Raw genomic sequence first — 17,814 nt, forward strand, 5'->3', positions numbered from 1 at the left:
TCATCATGTGATGTAGAGAATATTGTCCCAATGGCAACAATCTTTCCACTGACAAGCAAGTTGACTTTAACCCCCACTTTCAATGTGGCACCTGCATAGTACATAGCATTTGTTATAGTTCAATATTGATATCTGATGGTGTGACTTAGGATGAAAATGCTTTACAAGATTTCATTGCAAGACCAAATCTTCCTAAACCTTGGTGCTTTGAATTTTAGGCAGCAAAATTTGGCTACATGGCCAAATCTTCACAAACCATGGTGCTTTGAAATGGAGATAGCAAGATTTGTCCACACAAACAAATCTCCTGAGATGCTGGTGCTTTCAAGAAGCCATCAAGATTTATCCACACATCCAAATCTACTTAGACCTTGGTGCTTTGAAAGAAGCCCACAAGATTTGGCCACATGGTCAAATCTCCCCAGACCCTGGTGCTTTGAAAGGAGCCAAAAAGATTTGGCCACATGGCCAAATCTCCTAAGACAGTAGTGCTTTGAAAGAAGCAATAAGATTTGGCCACGCGGCCATATCTGCTTAGACCTTGGTGCTTTCAAAGAAGCTAGCAAGATTTGGATGCACGGCCAAATCCTTCGAGACCTTGGTGACTTCTTTCAAAGCACTAAGAAGATTTGTTTGTGGCGTTCTTTCAAACTTGGGGAGATTTGGTCATGTGGCCAAATCTTGTAGGCTTCTTTCAAAGCACTAGGGTATGGAGAGTTTTGGCCGTGCAACCTCCTCTTGCATGCTTCTTTCAAATCACCAGGTTCTGGGGGATTTGGCCATGTGGCCAAATCTTTCAAAGCATTAGGGTTTGGGAAGATTTTGCCGTGCTGCCAAATGTTGCTAGCTTCTTTGAAATCACTAGGAAGATTTGGCCACATGGCCAAATCTTCTTTCAAATCACTAGGAAGATTTGGCCACATGGACAAATCTTCAAACGTTAAATTTAAAAATTGAAAATCCAGATTTTAAAATTTAAAATTTAAAGTTCGAAATTCAAAATTCAAAATTCAAAATTTAAAATAAAAAATTCAAATTTCAAGTTTCAAGTTTCAAATTTTGAAATTCAAATCTAGAGATCCTACTTTCAAAAAAATCGTACATGCTTTTCATGATTCACACTATTACACTTTAAAATCATACTATTACTTTAAAAGCAAACTAGAAAATCTAAAACTATTAAAAAACCAAAACTTTAAAAGGCAAAGCTAAACAAACCTTTTAAACCAAGCATAAAAAGTAAACCTATGAGAAGGAATTGAATTCGTCTTCATGGGGGATCAAGTGCTAGGCTCACCTTGTTCTCTCCCTTCCTAGATCTCCAATGTGTACGTAGGGTGGTTTGAGAGCTTTAGGACAACGTCTTAGATGGGGTAGTTCTTGAAAAACACTCCTCCACCCTTGCTTAGCTAATTGCAAGTAAAAAAGTTCAAAACTATGTCAAAATGAGAGGTCCTGGGAGGCTCCCCATCCCAGTTTTGTCCTAACAATGTGTACTTAACTATGTAAGTTTTAAACTTCCATTACCAATTCAACTCTCCATAGATTCCACACACAATAGTTGGATTAGAAAGAGGTCTTTTTTTTTTTTTTTGCTCTACAAGCTTTTGGGTGGATTGCTCCTTCCCCCCACAACATGCTTTTTTGGGGGGATTGCTCCTTCTCTTCCCGCCCCTCCTATTTTTGGGTTCCCTCCTGTTTTTGGGTTCTTCGTCGCCGCTCCTCGTCTCCTTCTCCAAGCCGCTCCTCATCGTCGTCTTCTCTTCTGCTCCTTCTCCTCCTTCTCGCGGCTCCGTGCTCCTCCTCGCGGTTCGTCGCTGCTCTTCTCACCCTGCTCAAGCCGCTCCTCATCCCTCCATCGCCTTCTCTTCTGCCCCTCCCCTCGTTCTCGTGGTTCCTCTTCTCCCCCGCTCACGCCGCTCCTCCTCCTCCTCCTCCCCGCTCATGCTCCACTCTCCTCGTCCCTCCGCCATCTTCTTCCCGCTGCTGCTCCTCCTTCTCACGGTTCCTCTTCCGCTCATGCTTTGCTCTCCTCGTCCCTCCGACGGAAGCTCGCTCACGCTCCGCGTTACTCCTCTCCGTCCCTCTAGATCTTCCCTAATGAGGAGACACTAAGCAGCCGCTTCAGAAGGATCACCACCGAAGAGCTTGTAGAAGGACTACACCGATATGAAGGAGATAGGATTTGTTGCAAGACAAGAGATAGGATAGGAGCCAAAACGTGGAGTCTCAATCCGACACTGAGAATAACGAGAACACTGTCCACAATTGATTGAAATCCAAATAGCACAAGCTCACGAACAACAATGGCTACTCAATCATCCAAGTAAGAAAATGAAAGAAATCGAAAGTGTACCTAATTCTTGCATCTTCTCCATTTTTTCCATTTCGAAACACCACGATTTGAAAGAAAGAGTCTTGTAAAAGTAGGAATCTTGAAGTGTGATTTGAAAGTAGGGTCTTTATTATATGATTTGACTTTCAGATCTTGAAATTTGAAATTTGAATTTTGTATCTAAGATTCAAAATTTCAATTTTGAATTTTGAATTTTAAATTTTGAATCTAAGATTTTGAATTTTGAAATTTGAAATTTTCAGATTTGAAATTTGAATCTTAAGATTTGAATTTTGAATTTTAAATGGGGAGATTTGGCCATGCGGCCAAATCTTCTTGGCTTCTTTCAAAACATACAAGATTTGGCCGTACGGCCAAATCTTCCTAGACCTTGGTGATTTGAAGAAGCTATAAAGATTTGGCATCACAACTAAATCTTCCTAAACCTTGCTGCTTTGAAAAGATTTGTCCACATAGCCAAATATTCCTAGACACTCATGATTAGAAAGAAGATAGCAAGATTTGGCCGCATGGCCAAATCTCCCTAGACTCTCGTGATTAGAAAGAAGCTAGCAAGATGGCCGCATGGCCAAATCTCTTTAGACCTAGGTGATTTAAAAGAAGCTAGAAAGATTTAGCATCACAACCAAATCTCCCCAAATCTTGCTGCTTTGAAAAGATTTGGCCGCACGGCCAAATCTCCCTAGACCCTTGTGATGAGAAAGAAGCTAGCTGCACAGTCAAATCTCCCTAAACCCTTGTGACTTATAAAAAGCTAGAAAGATTTCACATCGTAGCCAAGTCTCCCCAAACCTTTGTGCTTTGAAAACTTGGTGCTTTGAAAAGATTTGGCTGCACGGCCAAATCTCCCCAAACCTGGCGCTTTGAAAAGATTTGGCTGCATGGCCAAATCTTCCTAAACCTGTGCTTTGAAAAGAATTCGCCACACGGCCAAATCTCCATAGACCCTTATGATTAGAAAGAAGCTAGCAAGATTTGACCACACACAAATCTCACCAAACCCTGGTGCTTTGAAAAGATTTGGCTGCACGGCCAAATCTCCATAGACCCTCGTGATTAGAAAGAAGCTAGCAAGATTTGGCCGCACGGCCAAATCTCCCTAAACCTGGTGCTTTGAAAAGATTTGGCTGCACGGCCAAATCTCCCTTAACCTGGTGCTTTGAAAAGAATTGGCTGCACGGCCAAATCTCCCTAAACCTGGTGCTTTGAAAAGAATTGGCCGCACGGCCAAATCTCCCTAAACCTGGTGCTTTGAAAAGAATTGGCCGCACGGCCAAATCTCCATAGAACCTTGTGATTGGAAAGAAGCTAGCAAGATTTGACCGCACGCAAATCTCCCCAAACCCTGGTGCTTTGAAAAGATTTGGCTGCACGGCCAAATCTCCCTAAACCTGGTGCTTTGAAAAGAATTGGCCGCACGGCCAAATCTCCCTAAACTTGGTGCTTTGAAAAGAATTGGTTGCACGGCCAAATCTCCATAGAACCTTGTGATTGGAAAGAAGCTAGCAAGATTTGACCGCACGCAAATCTCCCCAAACCCTGGTGCTTTGAAAAGATTTGGCTGCGGCCAAATCTCCCTAAACCTGGTGCTTTGAAAAGAATTGGCCGCACGGCCAAATCTCCCTAAATCTCCATAGACCCTTGTGATTGGAAAGAAGCTAGCAAGATTTGACTGCACACAAATCTCCCCAAACCCTGGTGCTTTGAAAAGATTTGGCCGCACGACCAAATCTCCATAGACCCTCGTGATTAGAAAGAAGCTAGCAAGATTTGGCCGCACGGCCAAATCTCCCTAAACCTAAGTGATTTAAAAGAAGCTAGAAAGATTTGACTGATTTGAAAGAAGCTAGCAAGATTTGGTTGCACAGCCAAATCTCTCCAGACCCTAGTGCTTTGAAAGAAGCCCACAAGATCTGGAAACAAGGCCAAATCTCCCCAAACTTTGGTGCTTTGAAAGAAGCCCATATGATTTGGCCACACATCCAAACCTCCCGTTCCAGTGCTTTAAAAGAAGCCCATAAGATTTGGCCGCACGGCCAAATCTCCCTAGAATCTGGTGCTTTCCAAATCTACTACTATGTCTAGTGTCCAATTCTAGATTCTATTTCAGATATGTTTATCGATAATGTGTTTTGTCTAACATTAAAGATTATAAAGATGATACTTTGTATATTGCTTGGATTTTTTTTACAGGAAAGACACAAATGTGAAGAAGGTTGAGAAAGTTATAAGTGGATTTGCAGAAAAAAGCATACCTTGGTACTTTGACATATATAGTATTGAGGGAGCACAGTTGACACGAGTTCACTTATTTGTTTTGTTACCTAATAAAAGTGCATACACTTGTGTTGGATCGGTACATCAAATCACTGAAGATGTGGTTGGAAAAGAGGGAGATATTGGATTGTTGATCATTATAAATCAAAATAAGAAGTTTCTCTTGGATCCCAGCGATTATGAAGCATCTCGTATGAAGTCTGATGTAGATGACAACATGCACTCAAGAGGCTGGATAAGTGTTGAATCAATTGATGGAAATGAAATTGACACAGTGACAACAATCATTGAATCATATCGCAAAGTTTCAGCAACATTAAAGAAGCGTAAGAGTGGGGAAGATAGTGGGGAAGGAACAAAGAAAGGAAAATCGACTGTGGTTCAAGCACCAGGTGGTAGCGGAGAAGGGGCAAAGAAAGGAAAGCTAACTATAGTTGATGTACCACAAGAAGGAACACCTCCAGAGGGTATGCTAGCAGTTGTGGAAAGAAGCAGTGGTAGTGAATTGGAGCCAAGTGGAAAGGTCATAGGAAAAAAAGGGCAAAAGAAACCATCAGGCTTGGTGGAATATGAAAAATACTACCCATTCAGGTTGCATGCAACATTTTCAATTGCAGTTACAAGATGTCAAAAAGCTCCTCCAAGCTATGTATATAGAGGGTTGAACAAAGAGCATGTGGAGAAGCTTGCTGCAGACTTCGGTTATAACTCTAGGCCTCCTGCTGCTGTAGCGGATTTAATGCCTTTCAATCCTGAAACAAAGCAGCCCCTGGAAAGGGTAGATAAAAAGGATTTAACCAAGTGCCACTACTGGATACTATCTGGACAACATTCAATATATGCTGCTAAAATATTCACATCTAATGATGATAACAGCACGGCCCAAAGAAAGAACTACTACCGCACCCGCCAGGCGAGGATTGTAGTGAATTGCCTCGCACGCTTTTGTGTGGAGATATCAAAGATGGCAAACCTGGAGTCTCAAAATATCTTGAGACAATCTCCATACATTGATATACTTAAGCAGGTGAGGGGACAATGGATTCTCTTTAACAGACCCAAGAAAGCACAACAAGGGCTTGCAAAAGGACATCCAGATCGTGAGAATTGGGATGTAAGTACAGATTTTAATTATGAATCATTTTTTACAAGTCGGTTTCATAATTATTACATTCTAATGGATTCATATATTTTGCAGGCTTTCATTGACACTGGCAAGGTAACATTGGGCAATAGCTTTGCCACGAAGGATGTACATATGATAATCACAAGCGATGCCATTTATGATGGTTGGATCTCCATCCTTGAGGATTACATTGCAGGCAAATATTCACAAGATGGAAAATGCCGTAGGCAACCCACAGTCTCAATGTTTAGATGCTTGCGTGGATTGAGTGATGATCAAATTGGTCAAATTCAAAATGACATTAAGGAAGGTAGAGTAGTCATAGCTAAAACAAAGACGGATGCCATGATTCTTGATATTGAAGGACGAGCTATGCAGATCAAGAGAGATGCTGCACTACAAGAAGAACTTTATATGTTTATATCCGCAGAACGGCCTTCTTTAATGTTAAAAAATTGGGATGAGTGCAGATTACATTTTAAAATTACTCCAGAATTGTATCATCGGATTCGTGGTTGCTCTGACTCATGGTTAAAAGTGAAGCTTCAACAGGGCAAGGAAACTCCACCATTGCCTGATGCTGCAAAGGGGTATCTGAGGTGGATTATGGGACAAAGTGAAGGTGCAAGTCATGGACCGAATTCCACCCGGCCTTGGAGGTTCTACACAGTCGGTTCAAACATGGAGGGAATGGAATTTATACATAATGTGTACCAAGAGCCAATGGCAATAGGGGTTGCCTTTTTGGATGTAATGTATGGACCAAGCAGAAGTAGAAATTGGAATGAGGATCGCTTTGAGTGTTTGTTGAAAAGCTTGATGACAATCGCTTCTCCCCCAGTGCAATTCCTTCTTGTGGTGTTCTTGACCATGGACCATGTATCATGTTTGAAGAATGCATTAAATAAGACATGCGGAAAATATAAAATACACTTCGGTTGCCTTAATTTTGAAACTGCAGATATCTTTGTCACTGGATCTATGGATGGCTTAATTGCCTGTGTATTGGTAAGCAAGGAAAAGCATTTCAATGATATTGAGCGCTATACCAATGCACAATGTAAGCCATCAATATATGTTGCAGATGAAAAATATGAAAAATCAAGTGGTGCAGAAGAATCAGGTGATGAGGATGATGATGACGAGGATGATGATGATGAATTTGACATTGAATTGTCCTTGAAAAGAAAACGTTCAAGTATCATGAAAGACATGATCATGGGTTTCTGTCGAGAAGATGAGTATGTATTGGACTTGTTCTCTGAGGGGCTTGCTGCAATAGAGTCTCTTTCTTGTAAGAGGCGTGTTGTTTCAGTTGTTGAGACTTATGAGGAGTTGGCAAAGGTTGAAAGTATATGTTGCACGTATGCTTACAGTAATCATGAAATTCGACAATGGGCTGGCTTGCAAGAACCAATATTGGCAATAGAGGGGGTGCCAAAAGAAGATGATACAATTGAAGGTGGAGGGGATAAAGAAATTGATACCATGCTAGGACAAAAAGAGCTTCAACCCTTCAATGAAGAGCAGCGTGAGCATTTACAAAAACACGCTTCAAAGTTTTGGGAAACAGAAGAGGAAGCAACAGGTCCTTGAAATTGTCCTTTTATATGGTGTTCGTGTTTTCCATATGTTATCTTGCTATATTCTCCATATGATGTATTAATTTTGTTCCAAAGATCTTTTAATATTTCTTGGAAATTTCTTCTATCTCATTGCCATAATTCAAACATTCATATGTATTCTTGAATATGTTTAATTTTCTATATTTCATGAAAAGATGTGTTTGCATGTTGTAATACCTTTGGAGTGTGATACACATCCAAATTTATTTACGAGTTCATAAATGTTAAAAAGTGTGTTGAGTCTTGATCGTGATGAATGAATTAGTGTAAATTGTTGTTTCCATCCTTATTCACTTCATATGAATGCTCAAATATGTTTTGGCTGCTTGGCCAAATATTTTCTTAGTGGGAACACTCGGGCAATGCTAGATAATGTTGGACTCCACTCTATCTATTACGCAAAGGTTTTTGGCATTGTAAGGATATGTAATTTTGGGGATTAAAATAACTTGAAAGGGTATAGATTCAACAACTTTAGGGGGTATACTAAGCATATGAACATGAATGCTTTCTTTATTTTAGTATTCCAATTTTGTTTTGAAAAAGAAAAACATGAATAGAAATTGCATTGAGAGCACACAACCTAAAGTTTGACAATTTGGTTTTCCATCTCAATCTTCAGTTTGTTTCTACTTATGAATTTCATTTCCTTGTTTATCAACAGATATTGGCCATCTCAATTTCACATCGCTAGAAGCATTGCCTGTACATGTGACACCTGATCCAATGATTCATTATGTGCCTAATTTGAACATTAGCATGCAAGTTCCAAGCTCAACATGGTTGATTGAAAATGTTGAGGATGCAATGTCTGCAGTTAATGTTCCATTGACAAATGTGAATGCAAGCTTAGAAGGTAAAGGAGAAGATGCAATGTCATTGTATGAAGCCAAGGTGCAGGAAGAAATCTTAGAAGGTAAAGGAGAAGACATAATTTCACGCTCAGAAATAATGTCAAAAGAGGTGATAACAAAAATAAGACTAGCAGTGATAATAGATTTGAAAGGGTTATTGCTCGAGCATTGTTTTTCAAAGTCAAATAAACATATGAGCTTGCACAATGGGAAGCATTGGCTTGTTCTCTGTCCTGGGTGTTTAGAGTTTCTACAATGGTTGCTCGATCACTACCATGTTGGCATTTGGTCCACTGGAGGAGAAAAGGGCATGGTGCAACACATGCTGGACACTTTGGAGCATCATGTTAACAGAAAGTTACATTTCTTCATGGTTTGGGGTGCGATGGCATGCCACAAGCATACAAAGAGTAGAATCATTCGACCAGATAGGATGAATGTGGAAGCGGAGTTTAAACCATTAATGAGAGTGTGGTGTTGTTTTAAAGAGGAATGCAAACCAGCAAGAACAGTGTTCATTGATGTTTCGCCTTACACGGGTTGTGTTAATCCAGCAGAAAATTGCATTTTCCCTACAAAATTTGATATAGATTGTGGTGATTCTATTTTGCTTCATGAGTTATTACCATACCTACAGATGCTAGATGATGCAGTAGATGTGCGCAGTGCCATCTCTTCTAACAGATTTGGTCAAGCTCCGATTGTCGAAGGGCATGATATGTTCTATTATTTTCAACCAGTGATCCTTGAATTCAAAGAAAAAAACAAAGAAGTTCTCGAAAGGATGAATGTCGAATCTCATATGTCTACTCGTAGTTCAAAAAAAGACACAGAGAAAGGTATTACTTCACCTATAACCAAAACTAGAGTGAGAGGGACTTGTCCTACTACAAGAAGTATGGTGCATGCTCAACATGTTACATTGAATGAAGAGGAAGAATGCATGCTAGGAAAAATTGCCAAAATGGGGCCATTGAAAGATAGTGAGGCAAAACGCTTTGCTATGGTTCTTGGATGCAAGGAAAGGGGAATCACTGCCGATGCTGCAAGGGCATTCTTAGCCAACTTGATTCGATTTTATTGTATAGACAACCCTTAGGGAATGTGAGTGATCTTGTTAATTAGAGTTGCAAACACAAATGCTCAACTAAAACATTTGTACCTACATTCTGATTTATATTTGGACACTATTTGGTTAGATTCGATTTTCAAAACATTATGTTTCAATTTGTTTTGTGAAAGAATTAATAGACGTTGAGTTAGTACCTTGTCCAAAAAATGCTATGTGCTTTATGATGTGAGTTTGTATTCCTCCACTAAAAGAATGATTCTTTGATTTTAAACATATGATAGGTGTTGCAGATTGTCCTGAAAAGTTGAAGAGCTATCTTATTACAAATTTTGATCCTGCATCCAATGGCTTATGGAAACATAAATTGCCCATACCCATTGAGCACGTGTTCGAAATGAATGGCATCCATTATGAAGTAAAGAAATCAACAATACCTGGGGCAGGATATGGTCTTTTTGTACATACGAGCATCAAGAAAAAACAAGATTTGATGGTATATAATGGTCCAAAGTATGATTATGATACTTGGAGATCTCTCCTCAAGTTTTTCCCAAGGATGAAGACCTATGGAATGTTTGAAGATCCATTCATTGAGCCATTGACAGATGTGAAATGTATTGTGGGAGATGTATTGTATGGAAACATTGCTGGATATATAAATAGCTCAATGTATTATAAAGAAAGAACAAATGTTATATTTGTATACATCCCTAAACTACCACCTTGGGCTCAAAAGTCACAAGGAAATTTGAGTGCCCATGGGTACATTACTGTGCAAACCATAAAGGATATCTCCTTCGGAGATGAGCTACTTTGTGAGTATGAATACTAGTATGGAATTGTTAATGATTATGTTAAACAATGTGGTGAAAAATTGGCTATGTGTCAATGGTTTTGATTATATTTAGTACAAGAAAGCAATTTAAAAAAAGGTTTTTATCAAGACCATGTCTCTGAGTTTCATGAGCTCTATTGTGATGGAGAGTTTCATGAGCTCTATTGTGATGGAACGGTGTTTTTGAACACCACATTTATATGATGGATGTCAAAGCTCTACCATAATCCTATTGCATATGTCAATACTGCAATTTATCAACATAGAAACATAAGCATTTGACATTAATTTTATACATCTAATATACCAAATAAAAATTGACAGTTGTTGCAAGTTTAATTTTGTTTTTGAAGACCACATTTATATGATGGATGTCAAAGATCTATAACAACCCTATTGCATATATCAATACTCTAATTTAATTTACTCCAATGAATCTTCCTAACGCAACATCTATAAATTGGTTTTTCTTTGTGGTTTCAATGCATACAAAACAACAAACATCTTTCTTTCACTAGTAAATCAACAAGTGTTTTGGCCATGGAGCCATGTTCACATCTATTAAGGCCTTTTGCCATAGCAACATACAGAAGATTTTTGCTTGGGTTTCTAGGAATTGGGAAAGTATTGTGCATGGTCTAGTCTCCCCCAACATAATTGAAACTTGGGTCCTCAATGGAGCTAATGTTTCAATAAAAAACATCAAATTTTACTTTTGAAGTGACTATATTTTATTTCGTGGGAATTGGGATTTTCCCAAATTCTCTAATATAGTGTTCTAGTGACCTTGATAATTGTAACCTCTAGCACATTATTCATATCTATGCACTAGCTACTACAAGTGACAAGGAGGGCCAACTAGTAGCTTTAAGTGCTTTACATAAATCAATCTCTATGTCAAATAAAGAAAAGGGTAGATCTATGTTATGTAGGCATATTGAACAAATAAGCAAAAATATAATCCTTTTGTAAAGAAGTATGGTTTGGACCAATTATTTTGTGGGGTTCATGTTCATGATTTTGATGTTGTATTTACTTTTTCTTAGTTAAGAAAACAAATGCTATAGTCCTAATGGAGGGGTATTGTATTGTAGATTGTTGTTTGTGATTTGTTTTTGGTTGATTTTGCTTTAACTTGGTTTGTTTTAATTGTTGTTGAAGCCTATGGCCAAGATCATTTGCTTGGAGGAAGGGTATTTAATGAATAGGAGTCTTAAAAGTACTAGTATGATGAATACATCGTTCTTTGTCTCAGAAGTACTAGTATGATGCTCATTTTAATGTGTACACCATTCTTTGTGTAGAGTGTACTTGGCAATTCATATGATTAAGAACACAAAACTAAAGATGTTTAAGAGTCCTTTGGATGATAGTTTGTGTGGGTTTAGTGATTTGGTTATGCATTTGAGTTGTGAGGCTATATATGGAAGTCCCTCTATTGGTGCACCTACTAGACTTTGTTTATTTGGCATGGTTTCCATCTAAGATGTTTTAGGAGGTTTTTGCATGTTAGTTTAGTTTTGCTTTGTTTTGGTATGTTTCGTTAGCTATGATATTGTTGTTTTAGATCTTGTAAGTTGCTCTTTTGCTCCTCTTTTTGGTGGGTGGGTGTGTTACCAAGAACATAGCACAAAATGGAGTGAGCCTTTGCCTTATTGTTCCTCCTCATCAACACAACTTCTCAATAATCTCCTTTGTCAACTTTGAGTTCATTGATAGGCATTCCTTCCTATTTGGAGGTCATGCCTATTAAATCATGTGACAAGGCAGCGCTTAATGATTGTGATGGAGGCACTCGAGGATGCCATGATGGAAATATGCTCAACTACTAGCAAACATTCAGACTTAAGGCGCTAATACCATGTAGAAGCAAGAAACTAGACAAAAATTAAAATGCAACTTTGTTTATTCTAGATGCAAATATCCAATTTGTCATTCCATAAAAGCCTCAACAAGCGAAGAGCAAGGAGCGTGACTCTCATATAAATACCTATTGCATGTGATTGTCATTCTCAATTGAGGATTATACAAGGTAAGTCGGCCTTGCAACTTTGGATTGACTGCTGCTAAATATAGGGATCAATCGACCCCTTGCATGATCAATGCGGAATCACCACCACATCCTTACAAGAGGCGAGCCATTTTATATCATTCTCGCTTGGAGACATTACATGATTATATAAAATGTTTTTGGTCTTTAAGAGGAGCTTTGATGGCATGCCAGTAGCACCAAACAGGGGCTCCTAGTGGGGAATGAATGTGTGCTTACCCTAGTAGGCTACTACCTTGGAATGCTATGGGTTAGCATTATGCTACCCAAGCCATTTTGTCCTTTTATTTAGTATTTTGGTAATATTCAAGTTTAGCAAAAATCAATCTTTGATTCGATGCGCTTCTAGCCTAGCAAAAGTTAAGGCTACTCTAGTATTGCTAGAAGCAAGGAGGTCCTTCAAGCAAGTGATAAGACCATAAGTAGAGCTTGGAGGCCCTTGGGAGCCTAGTACTCGGTTTGAGAGGCTTACATGGGAATACCCTCGACCCCCTTAGCCCCATGCGTAACCATCTAGAACTTGTGATTACATCTCCATCTTATTTGAAAAATTGTGTGAAGGGACCCGATTCTATGAATTGTTCATAAATAAAACTTTTGATTTCTAGTTTCTAAAGATTTTTTAATGCCTCATGTCTCACCCTTATTTGGTCCACCAATCACTTATTAAAATTATTTTGCCTTTTTCGCTTTTATTTTAAAATCAAAACAAAGAGTGCTCCCGTTGAATGGCGAAACGAGTAGAGAAAGGTGGATCGATTTCTCATACCTTCATGGCAGCGCTGGGGCAATGGACGATGGGATCGACATTATATGCCGATGAAGAACGACATGGAGACACGACCCATTCCAGAAGCTGAGGGGTGGGTGACGCTTTCCATGTACAGTCCCAAGTCCGGACGTCTGCTGAATTCTGAACTGTACGGAGACAGTCTACGACGCCCTCAATTTCAACGTTTAAAATATTAATCACTTGTCACCAATTGCATTGTTGGGGCCCCCTTGGGCACCAATCAATCCTGGCGTGACGATTCTGATGAAACGGCATGCAATTTGAGCGTTCAAAGGCTTCCCCAGTCCTGACGTTGCGTTCACGGGACGGTGATGAGTGCCTTCAATGAAGTCACTTGCAGCAACTTGAAGGGACGAGGGGTGGAGGACTCTCGACTCGGAAAAGTGGGTGGGCTGCAGCACCGTAAGACTAGTCACTACAGTCTACAGTCTACAGCTGTAAAACACTGGTCTCGGACAAGTAGAGCCTGAAGGTGCCGGTTTTACAGCTCACAGATTAGGCCTGGGTGGTGACTTTGTAATTGTTGAGTTGCACCTACACCGTCGAAACATTCAGGGCCGGGCCCAGGCCAGGGTGGTGACTTTGTAATTGTTGAGTTGCACCTACACCGTCGAAACATTCAGGGCCGGGCCCAGGCCAGGGCTTTACGATTCAGGAATGTCTCTCAGCACTTTACGGTTTTCGGGACAAGTCACAATGCACGTATGCTGCGTCCTGCTACGTAGGACTCTGGACTCTGGTGTATCTTTCTAATCAGGATTTTCCGTATAAGCGTGCGCTGAAAAGAAATCGCCTTGGCTTTATAGTTTTCATTATACATGGTCCAGCCGGCTGCTCTTCAGGGAGAACCGGTCACCGATGATCACCGAGCACTGGAGCCGGAGATCTGCCACCATGCGAGATGAAAATTGTTCGAGACACTGCAGCTTGCAAGATACCCTGAGCGCAGCTTGGGGACTGAACGTCACTAAAGTGCATCTGCCATAGCATAGTGTGTTGTTCAATGTACAGTATGAAGTTTGAACTTGTGAAGAGACGATGAAAAGAGACGAAGGAATGCGTATATGGGCAGTGGGCACTGGCCACACGAGGGAACCTGAGTAATGGGTGTAAATCCCAGAGAGCTGGGCATGCCTACGTCATCTACGAACGAATACAATCTGAGCATACAGATCGTACTTTTTCACAGCATAAACCAGGAAAAACCTTCGTCTCCAATCGAAGCAAGTCGAGGAGGAAGGAGAACAGAGATGAAACAATTTGTAAAACAGAGTTTTGTTCTCTACAGATTGAACGTCTATTTTCATGCTGTAGCGGCCGGCCCCTGAGCTAAATTGATGAACACGTCTTCCAATGCTACAAGCAGTCGCACGTCACGTCCTTTTTTGAAGACGTCTACTCATATATTACTAAAAAACAACCAAACGAAGTTTCATACAAAATGCTCAGTATGTTTTGTTTTGAGAGCCGGCATGATCAAGATTCGAACCTGCATTATACGAGCATTATACATTCATTCAGCCTGTCTGCACAAATAGGCTCATCCCCGTGTTGTAAAGAATCGGAAGGTAGAACTAAAGGAGAGCAGGGCCAGCAGGCCCAACGAGGAAACCATTGCGTAAGTACGCGTTCTCTGTTGCATGATTGTTTTGTTTTGTTTTGAGAGCCGGCACGATCGATTGAAGCTACATTATCCACAGGATTGAATTGGGTTGCAGCAGAAATGTCTCCAGACTTCGATTCAATTCAGTCCCGTCCCGAGTGGTAAATCGATCGAGGAAACCATTGCGTTAACAAGGCTCAAGAATGAAGAGACTAGACTCTTGACTGTGGTTGAGTCTCTCGAGTCTGGTGTTACAAGTTCCAATGAGCTACGTCTGGAATCTGTGTGGGAAATGTCTCGATGGCAAACTGTATTGGCCGTGCAGGATCGATTGTCAAGCAAGGAACCGAACCAACTGTGCAGCTTGCAAGGCTGGCGTGACTGACTTCTTCTTTGAAGAATTTGCAGGCATAGGACATTGTACATCCGCAAGTTGATAGCATGTGCCATGGTGTCGACCGCGTACGGGGCACGTCTTCCCAGGGTCGTGCTCCGTCGTGGCACTCGACCATTCCCGCTGGCAACCCTAGAACAAGAGTACGTGGCACTTTCGTGGCACTCGACAATTGGCACTGGCAGATCCTACAAAAGCGGAGAAAATCCACGTTTCTTTCGAAAAAAGCCGCCAGCTGGCAGAGGGTTTTATTCTTCTCTTAGCGGCAGACAACGCGACAGCGGGCAGCAGCGACCGCGCGCCCGTTCCGAGGCGGCTGCCACGTGGCAGCCGTATCGCCCGCGTGATGCGGCTTAGCTGGAAGCCGCATTTGTTTGTTTTTTGTTTTTCCTCAAACCAAAAATGTTCTTTTCAAACAAAAAACCAAAAATGATTTTTTTTAAAAATAAATGAGTTCACGTCTGACTTGCCAGCCAAGCGGGAGACGTGACGGGGAAGCTAGGGACGAGGGTGATGACGTGGCAAGGGGAGCGGGGAAGGGGGGGGACAATGCTGTCCAGCAGGGCCGGGTGAGCTGGCGGAAAGGGAGCCACGTCGCGAGGCCTATAAGACTACCATATCATGCTAGTTTTAGTTTCACCACCTTCGTTTACGTAGATCATCATCATCTTCTTCTTCTTCTTCATCTTTTTATTCTTGCTGTGCAGAACCGCCATACCCATCGCCATTGCCAACCTCCTTCATCGACTCCTCCTTCATCACCACCTCCTCCTTCCTCCTCCACATCTCCTAATCCCTTGACAACTATCCTTCTCCATCCCCATAGCAAAATCCATCCATGGCTTCATCACCTCCTCCCTCCTCTATTTTACCTCTCCTCTTGCTCCTCCTCACCTCTTCCTCTTGTCTCTCCAACCCCTCCTCCTCCTCCTCCTCCTTAATCTCATCGACCCGCTTCTCCAACCTCAATCAAGTCTCCTCCTTCATCGACATGAGATACCACATGGGTCCCGTCCTCACCCCCGCCATCCGTGTCTACCTCATCTGGTATGGCCTCTGGCACCACTCCCAGCAATCCATCATCAAAGACTTCCTTCGCTCCATCTCCTCCCCCTCCTCGCCCCCTCCCTCTGTCCAAGCTTGGTGGAGCACTGCTCAGCTCTATACCGACCAGACCGGAGCTAACATCTCGCACTCTGTTGCCATTGCCGGTGAACGCACTGACTTCTACTCCCACGGCAAGACTCTCACTCGCATGACCATTCAGGAGGTGATCAAGACCTCCCTTCGCCCTTACAATGGCTCCCTTCCCGTTGATGCTCGGGGAGGAGTCTACATGGTCCTCACCTCTGAGGACGTCGTCCAGCAAGATTTCTGTAGCGCTGCTTGCGGATTCCATTACTTCACTTACTCTTCCATCGTCGGATTCACTCTCCCCTATGCCTGGATTGGGAATTCCGGGAAACAATGCCCGGAAACTTGTGCTTACCCTTTCGCTATTCCCTTTTACATGGCCAACGCAATGAAGCCACTAAAGGCTCCCAATGGAGACATCGGTGTCGACGGGATGGTGAGCGTCATTGGGCACGAGCTCGCAGAGATGTCCTCCAATCCCTTGATCAATGCCTGGTTTGCAGGTACCGACCCCGAAGCTCCAACTGAGATTGCAGATTTGTGCGAAGGAATGTATGGGACGGGTGCTGGTGGAGGATACGCGGGGATGGTCTCACAAGATAGACTGGGAGCGAGCTACAATGTCAATGGAGTTCGGGGGAGAAGATTTCTGGTACAATGGCTATGGAATCCTGTGATGAAGGCTTGCTATGGCCCGAATGCAACACCGGGCAAATGAATGCTCCATTTCGAAAATGCAGGCGAAGGCACATCTTTGGTTTATGGCTCTGCAGCTGGAAGAACCTTGTTAATTCTCGGCTTGGTCCAAACCAAGCTAATGTATAGTATATACAGACACATGGAATACACATGAAATATGCACACGATTGAAGGGATTAAAGAAAATACGCAATGCTTATGCGTCGCGCCACCCCGGAACTAATATGCTGAAACTAGCACTTTTTGTTATCAGGATCGCACGTAGTAAACCTTACAAATCATGTAGACTTTCTAATCACTTCAGAATTATCTAGTTTGGAATCGGACGGCACGAAACAACCAAGCTTCACCACCTCCTGTTGCTAGCTACATCAGCAACGTGGGCTAAAGACTTCTCTCTCGTTCACTTGCCCGTTTGGCAAACGAGCATACTGAATTTTCTTTCGTTTAGTTGCCCAGCAGTCCGATGTCGGATGTAAATTTCAAGCGGTTGTTCTCATCAGATTTCGTATCGTTCCGGTACCCCGTTGATATTTCAGGGGATTTAAGTTTCCCATAATTGACAGACCTCAGTCATGACGATTGCTCCTGTTTAGTCCCGAATTTACGTGATCTAGCAAGTGCATCCATCTAAAAAGAATGTGGTAGCGACGCAGCCTCCGGTCCAGGAAGATGCGCGTGTCACGGCGTGTGGATGAAAGCAAACTTTACCGTTACAAATCGAGGCTGCCTTGGGAAACGGAAGGTTCGAAATCCAGAAAGTTCATACTTTACTTTTAGTCACAATTCGGAGTTGCGATTAAACAACGAAAGCCCAAGAATTGGCGTTGCTCGGTCGGCACGACAAACACAAAAATATTCATCCTTCAATGTCTAGCTCAAGATGTGGAGCACGAGAGATTTCGTTGCATTGCCACGGGAACAAAATGAATCATGAACTAACAAGTTACAAAAACATCGTCTCTCTACCAGCTTAACTAAGTTACATGCCGGGTG

General features: G+C 41.7%; 1 pseudogene; it reads left to right on the forward strand.

Moving 5' to 3' along the window:
- Positions 1 to 15,703: 15,703 nt before the first annotated feature.
- LOC147879809 (protein EXORDIUM-like 5 pseudogene) lies at positions 15,704 to 17,378 on the forward strand (annotated as a pseudogene).
- The last annotated feature ends 436 nt before the right edge of the window (positions 17,379 to 17,814 follow it).

This window comes from Dipteris shenzhenensis, chromosome 33 (assembly GCF_047967505.1).
Source record: "Dipteris shenzhenensis isolate YYH24624 ecotype China chromosome 33, Dip_SZ_1.0, whole genome shotgun sequence".
In the NCBI taxonomy this organism is placed as follows: domain Eukaryota; kingdom Viridiplantae; phylum Streptophyta; class Polypodiopsida; order Gleicheniales; family Dipteridaceae; genus Dipteris; species Dipteris shenzhenensis.